Source organism: Oculina patagonica, chromosome 2 (genome assembly GCF_052425735.1).
Source record: "Oculina patagonica isolate OP01 chromosome 2, crgOcupat, whole genome shotgun sequence".
Classification (NCBI taxonomy): Eukaryota; Metazoa; Cnidaria; class Anthozoa; order Scleractinia; family Oculinidae; genus Oculina; species Oculina patagonica.
The window spans coordinates 31783612-31791111 of record NC_135759.1 but is presented as its reverse complement, the minus strand read 5'-3'; the positions used below and the strand labels follow the sequence as shown (position 1 = coordinate 31791111).

Sequence of the window (7500 nt, the reverse complement as noted above, 5' to 3'; positions counted from 1 at the left end):
TTATTTCAGTCTAAGACTAGTTGTATGGCAAAGAAGTCTGGCCGGCAAACGCGGACGGATTTCTATCTAGATTTTCGGGGTGTCCGGTGTCCGACACACATCTGCAGATTGCAGACTTTCACTCCGGTTAGCCTGATAAACTATAGCACTTCGGTTAGCCTGTTTGCGGTTAGCTCTCAATAATGGTAATAATGGTAACACGGCACATACACTTAGTCTGCAGTCTGCAAATGTCAGGCCCCCAGATTTCTGTATGTTTGCATCCGGGCTTACAAAATTCGGACTTCTGTACATTTTTTTCAACACCAGAAAAAAAACTTCCATTTTAATTATTTGTTTTGACTTAACAAAATTTGCGTCGGCCGGGAATCGTACACGAGTCAATTGCTTGGAAGACAGCTATGCTCACCACTATACCACCAATACGTGAGATCATGAATTTTGGTTTTCAGACAATTCTTTTTATTCATTTTGTTGTCTTTTCATCATACTTGAGTAAGGTTGAGCTCAGTGAGAGTGCTAACCAGATAGTCCAAAAGAGTTGAAGAAAAGCTTAAGTACAACCAACTTACGGCGACTCTCTTTCTCGTTTACACTACAGAGGAATAAATTTTGACGCTATACCTTTATTCTGCAGTGTTCTCTTCGTTTAGATAAAGAAATGTGAAGTTTAGGGTTTCAGTGCCGGTGCATGGGATCTGAAACTGCAAAATCATGCTGATAGTTATTCGTCCAGTTTCATAAGTGTTGTTATTTCAAAATCAAATGTAGGCTATCGCTAGGCCGCTGCAGGCGAGTGAAGAAAAGACGAAGGTTAGTTGCTGGGAGATTTCGGCAGAATCGAAGTGGACAAAGATTACGAGTTGGTCACACATATCAAACATGTCATTGATTTCTAACTACTGACAACATTTCTTGAAATCTGATGAATACCTTTTCTAATTCTTGTTTTTAATTGTTATTTCAATATTAATTAGCTTTACTTAACTCGAAAACTCATCCATACTAGTAAGATACGTAAAGGCCATGTTTGAGTTCCTGTTTCAAAGCGAATTTAGGTGCAAAACTGTCGAAATTCTTTCCTATAAAAATACATTTTACAAACATGTTCATTTCATGCAAATCAAACACATTGCACCGACCTCGTTTCGAAACAGAGACAAAAGGCAGCGGGGCTCAAGGAGTTGTCCTTTTGTTCATGCTTGATTTCACTAGAAACAGCACAGTTCCAAAGTGCCAATTTTTTGAACTTTAAGCACCTAAGTACGCTTGACGTTTCAATCAAACGGGTAAAGATGGCTCCTGCGAAAACGATTTTGCCAATGCATCACGAGTCGAGACAGACGTCGTGCCAGACTGTAAGCTTCTAGAAAGGAACACTACGACAAAGGAAACATTGTTAGATTTGCTCCCCGCTAGTCATAACTATTCTCGGTATTACGGCTCTTATAATTCGTGATTATTGTGGTAAGTTTGCTAGGGCAGTAATATACAGATACTGGGCTTACAATGCTTCAATTCCAGTGGAAGTCAGTGTTGGTTTTAAACAATTTGTAGATGCACAGGTTTGTATGAATATTGTTCGAGGTGTTGCCTGCGTTCAATTAAAGTAAAGTTTTCGGTCTTTGGGAGGCGAATTATTGTCAAGGACAATAGACCAAGTGGCCAAATAGCTATAATTATGGGATGCCCAGGGGGCATTTACATATTAATTTGTCCATAATATCCATAATGTCTTCAAAACAATAAAAATTCAGGTGTAATAATTAATCATCCTAAAGAACTTAGCGGATGTAGCGAAGGTCTGGTGTAATTTTTTATGCAAGTGCTTTTAATTAGTGCAGTGCTGAGTTAGTTAATCGTTATCGACTTGAAGTAACAAACCCCGTATGCGTACCTTTTAGTAATCGCCCTTACAGCCGTATAACGAACATTTTTTTTATGAAGTCTTTTTTGTTTTGCACCCGCAAGCCGCTGACTTCACTGCAGTCAAACGTCTAAGGCAGTTTTATTTCGTTCATATTGAAGTGTTAGTACGAGAAAGAATCGATAAAATAGATGCTGAGTGTTTTTACTTTTTAAACGTTTCGCACCCAAACCAAAGTGCTTTGACAAATGGCGCGGACAAGTCCGCATATCGTTATTTTCAAAGCTCCAAAAGACTTAGTAAATCGTCAGGGTACCGGTAATGTATCGAACTTTGAACTGTAAAAATTAAAACCTTATCTTTGAAGTACTTTTCGTGTTTTTTTCTTTTGCATATTTCTGTTGTTTGACCGCGGTCGAGCCGTTGACACGACACGACAGTACGATGCACGACACGACAATATTGCATTATAAACGTTTTTTGTTTAATCCTCTTTTTAATCAGTGTCAACCCTTTTTTAATTGATTATGCCTGATTACGACCACAGCATATTTTGACTCTTTTAGCAAATGTAATTTCTTTATTTCGGACAACAAGTTCTCAATAGGCCTTATTCGTATTCTCGGTATTGGACTGGAACTAGCTTGCAATGGAGGGTCATGCGGGCGAATATCATTAAAAACAGCTTCATGTCAGCCTCGTCCCCAGGCCATACCGCGCTATGCGAGTGAGCGGAGGAGGACTGGAACCGAGCGCGATAGCGCGAGGCCTGGCACAAAATGGCAAAAAAGTCCCAGTTTAGCGAGAAAAAGTCCCAGATATAGCTCGACGAAAATATACGTTTTTCTGCGAGGAAAAGAAAATATTTCTGGTTCATGAGGAAACTGCATCCCTTTTGAACATTTGTGGACTATTTTAGATGGCGGAGACGAACTGTAATGCCGTTTTTTTCCTGCCTTGCAGAATGGTATTGGTCGTATTTAATAGAGTTAAGAAAATTATTCTGTTATCATTGTTTTCGTTCACTACTCGTAGTGATACATGGGTCTACATGTATCTAGAAGTTCTTTGTGGTAAGCAAATTACGTTCGCCAGGTACTAGTAATTGTGTTAGTTTTATTTAAACCTGAAAGGCGTCGATCTCAATGTTTATAGAGCTAGGGTCGGGATTTTCGACCTTTGTTGTTTACAAATTTATGTGCGAAAACAAAGAAACAATTCAGCTTACTTGAGAGAAGAGGGCTAATCCCCCGATGCATGTATTAAAGCTTGTCATTGATTACCTGTAATTTTTTATTTAGCTTTTTAGAGCAAGAAAAACAATAATCTAACTCTCGTAAACCAAAACTTTATTTGATCTTGATGTAGCCTGTCTTTTTCTTGTATACTCTGGCTCATTTCATTAGCAGGAGATGTTAATCCAAATCCTGGGCCATGTTCAGGTTATATATAACAAGTATGCTTCAATCATTTTCGTCAATTCAATGAGCTTATTAAATAAAAATTACAGCTGGTCATGACCTATTGCAGATTCCAAGTGTGAATTGATAACATTTCCATTGTGTACCACCACTAAATAGCCAACAGTTCTTGTCAGCCCAAAAGGTGTGGAAATTTATTTCAATTTCCCTCAGTTGCAGAGTTAGCATTTCAGCTGAAGTTTATATATTTTGCTGCCAATTTTCGTGTAGTTTTGACAAATTTACCTGCTGAGATGTTCAAAAAGAAACAGAAGTGCACTGCTTTCCCCTTTAGACAAGGTACATACTGCATCATTGTAGACATAGCTCGTTTAACAAAGTATGATTCTTCTGCTATTCTCTCTGACATTTACTTGCAAAGAAACACATAAACACAATATATATATACTGTGTTTATATGTTTATTTGCAAATAAATTAAAATATCAAAATATATAATGTTTAAATATTGTTTGAACTGCTCCATAAAAGCTGGTTACTGGCCGGGGTTTTTGGACCAGTTTCTTTTTAATTTGTGAGCCCCATTCTGCATTTTTGATAGCCCAAAAATATTTGTATTTTTCCTCACATGGGTACACTGGCTATTTTTCCCATTCCTTAAACTACCACCTTTTTAACTCCTACTTGCAGAGATATTAAACTGAGCTTGACTGACAGGCACACACACACACACATAAACACAGTACAGTATACAAAAGTATTCACATGTATTCAACTCTTGCAATATATACTAAAACTAGTAGTTATTGGAATTTAGGGGAGTGCATTTGGTAGGGTGGGGTGATTTGGGGAGGAGGCAGGGAAAGCTGGAGGCAGTGGAAAGTGTTATATTATGTTTTCATATTCTCTTGATATTTGAGGTCTGCCCATAGAAAATGTATGGCATTGCCAGCTGATGAAACCTGATCTGCTTGTACCAACCCATCTTTCTAAAGCATAAGAGAAGAATAAAGCCTTTTGATTGATTGTGCCAAGCTAAGTGGCTAAAGGTCTTTAATGAATCCAAATAGAGTACATTGTATATCTAGAAGATACTCTGGATAATGTTTGTATAGTAACAATATAAATATAACATTAACTAACAGTAACAAACGACTTTTAAACTGAAATGAAGCCATTCTAAACATTTTGATACCAGTCCATTCGGAACAGTTTTTTGTTTCCTTACAATCATAATCTTGTCAATGCTTAGTGGCCGAAGGGAATTTGGTATGTTATAGAGTCTCACAAGTCTGAAGTTCACAAGAGAGAAGTTGAATCTGTTAAGCAGCTGAGTTGACACATTACAACTCGGTATCGTCACCAACAGTAGGCGAATTTCAGCGTTTGTTTCCCAGAAAACAAACCACTACACAGCTTTCTAATTTTCTGATAAGTAGCTTTAGTCATATATTTCGCTACTGATACTTCGAATAAATAGTTACAACTTCACTTACCTTGGATAAAACTGCGAAAAATATTCGAAAAAAGCGAAGGCAAAGGAACAAACAAAGCACACACGAAAGCACAGTTGAAAGTACTGATGGATATCAGCTTTGAGCCTTTTATCTTTTCACCGCTGTTGTTGTTGTGTTAGCGAGAAGCAAAAATACTCATCATACAACTTTCCACGAACGACCACTATTCTATCTCCGTTCACCAAGACACCAACAGAGAAATCGATCGATAGAGACAGCTCCCATCGCCAGTTACAGTTAGTGGAACATATTCTTTAAGCTCTTTAGATGGTACAATTTGCTGCGCATAAAAATCGACATTTAATTTTTCTACCTTAAATAAAAAATCTCCAATTACTTCACCAGTTTGCTGGCAGACATGGATGAAGGAATCCCAGCCTAATTCTGACGCGTTTTTAAGTTCTTCAAGAAGTTGACTGAAGTTCAATCGTTGGACAGGCTCCGCCATATTGGATTTGCCATTTATTGCCAGGCGTCCTAGGCGAACTTCCCCGACAAGCTTGGCGGGTGACGTCACATCCAAATTCGCCGGGGACGACTGGGGACGAGGCTGGCTTCATGTCATTTGCATTTGAAAAGATTACCCGCATGAGCCTCCATTGCACGCTAGTTCCAGTCCAATACCGAGAATACGAATAAGGCCTATTTAAGTAAAAATACCGCGGCGTTTATTTGATTAACGTGTGGTAGAAAACAATACTCAGGAAGTGCACGTTTAGAAACGGCTATCTACACCAGGAGTATTATTATATTTATAAACAGAACCACGAGGACTGTTCTGATTTTCCGACAACTTAAAAAGTAATTCTGACCGTACGGTTTGGTTGATGGACTAAATAAGGTACGCCTCCCTAGCGAGATGAATATCACGGAAATGACCATGAAATTCGAAGAAATATAAGAATAACCTCTTAAAACAGTGAAGGAACATTTCAATAACACAGCAAATAGAAAAGAAGGTATCATGGGATGGACAAAAGTGACGAAGATTGAAACAGATTGCAATATGAGTTTTTAAAATACTGTTGGGTTGAACAGTTTTCAAAGTAAGTCTCGTTTAATTGTAACTTTACATTATAACGCCCGGGTGACACAGTTCAGGGTTGCAATGAAGCTATGTTTTGTTTTGTTATTTGGATCCATAGGGGTAATCTCTATGCAAATTTGAAAGTTTCATAGCATGTATTTGACGAAACTAAAAAAATAAACTCAACTCAGTCTTGACACAGTCCTTTAATAAGTTATATGTCGGTAGGTAAATCATGAAGGTCAGAAAGAAAACGCTCTTTTAAATTGAGGTAACTGTACCCTAGCTCCCCGAGGTTATCTGTTTTAACACAAAAGTTCCCACTAACCTATTCGAAATGTTTTCTTTTGGAGTATTATGTTTGTCTACCTTGGCAAACAGTGTTTGCAATAATATACTTGTTTTGACTGAAAATCATATTTTCTTCGGCTTGAAATACTGACACACTTACATACAAGTATAGCATTTATTTCCCATTTATTCGTGATTGGTCCCATGGTGTAATGGTTAGCACTCTGGACTCTGAATCCAGCGATCCGAGTTCAAATCTCGGTGGGACCTTGAGTAAATCTTTAAATCTCATTGTAACTGGCTCCTCTTCATTATGTTTTTTTTTTTTTAATTTTAGGAATTTCAGACTCATGAATACTATCTTTGTTTTTTTTAACTGGATGGGATGCTGGTCCATCGCAGGGTTACCCCCCAGCTGTAAATTCGCCGGTACCCATTTATACACCTGGGTGGAGAGAGGCACTGTGAGAGTAAAGTGTCTTGCCCAAGAGCACAACGCAGCGCCCCGGCCAGGCCTCGAACCCGGGCCGTTCGACTCGGAGTCGAGCGCGCTAACCATTAGGCCACCGCGCCATTCACTATCTGAAAAAAGACATACAGTACTCCTCGTGGTTGCACAGTGTCATTCACTACTCTAATTGCAGTGACGTTTGAAATAAAGCGACGCTGAGAGGTCCGAGAGCGTTTTTTTTTTTTAAGAGAAACATCTTATAATTATTTGGCCTCATACTACATTCATGAGGTGTCGGTGGTATAGTGGTGAGCATAGCTGCCTTCCAAGCAGTTGACCCGGGTTCGATTCCCGGCCGACGCAAGCTTTTCTCCTTTTTGCGTTTTATTTTGAAGAACATGCCCCTCATCTCATCCCTTTGTGAGGCAACAACCACTCTTGATGAGTTGCATCCATAAAGGTTCAAAATAATTCGTAGTTTTGTTAGTGCCTTATGAACTCCAAACTATTTTGAAAACGCTTTTTATAAAATAGTTATATTAATACATTTTATACACGTTTTGTTTTTCCTGTTAGTAATTGTGACCGGTCCCATGGTGTAATGGTTAGCACTCTGGACTCTGAATCCAGCGATCCGAGTTCAAATCTCGGTGGGACCTTGAGTAAATCTTTAAATCTCATTGTAACTGCCTCCTCTTCATTATGTTTTTTTTTTTTAATTTTAGGAATTTCAGACTCATGAATACTATCTTTATTTTTTTTAACATTTTAGAAACAGTTAGCTTTAAGCGGGGAACGCTGAAGTGAATATATCTTACTTTATAAGAAATGCAGACTTTCAGCGCTGCTGCGTCAGAGCTACCCCAAAACTATTTCTGAATTCCGCAACCTTTTTGTTTCATTTGAGTCCTGGTGCAGAACATTTTA

At 38.4% G+C, this 7500-nt stretch overlaps 1 protein-coding gene and 3 non-coding genes across 4 annotated transcripts in view; all 4 read left to right on the top strand.

Annotated features, from left to right (window-relative positions):
• LOC144644156 (uncharacterized) overlaps positions 1-7500 on the top strand; it is a 49743-nt gene that overhangs the window by 200 nt on the left and 42043 nt on the right. The gene's annotated exons all lie outside the window — the stretch shown is intronic.
• On the top strand, positions 6321-6392 carry Trnaq-cug (transfer RNA glutamine (anticodon CUG)). Its single transcript has one exon. It is a non-coding gene; the product is annotated as a tRNA-Gln (tRNA).
• On the top strand, positions 6865-6936 carry Trnag-ucc (transfer RNA glycine (anticodon UCC)). Its single transcript has one exon. It is a non-coding gene; the product is annotated as a tRNA-Gly (tRNA).
• Positions 7161-7232, top strand: Trnaq-cug (transfer RNA glutamine (anticodon CUG)). The gene has a single exon. It is a non-coding gene; the product is annotated as a tRNA-Gln (tRNA).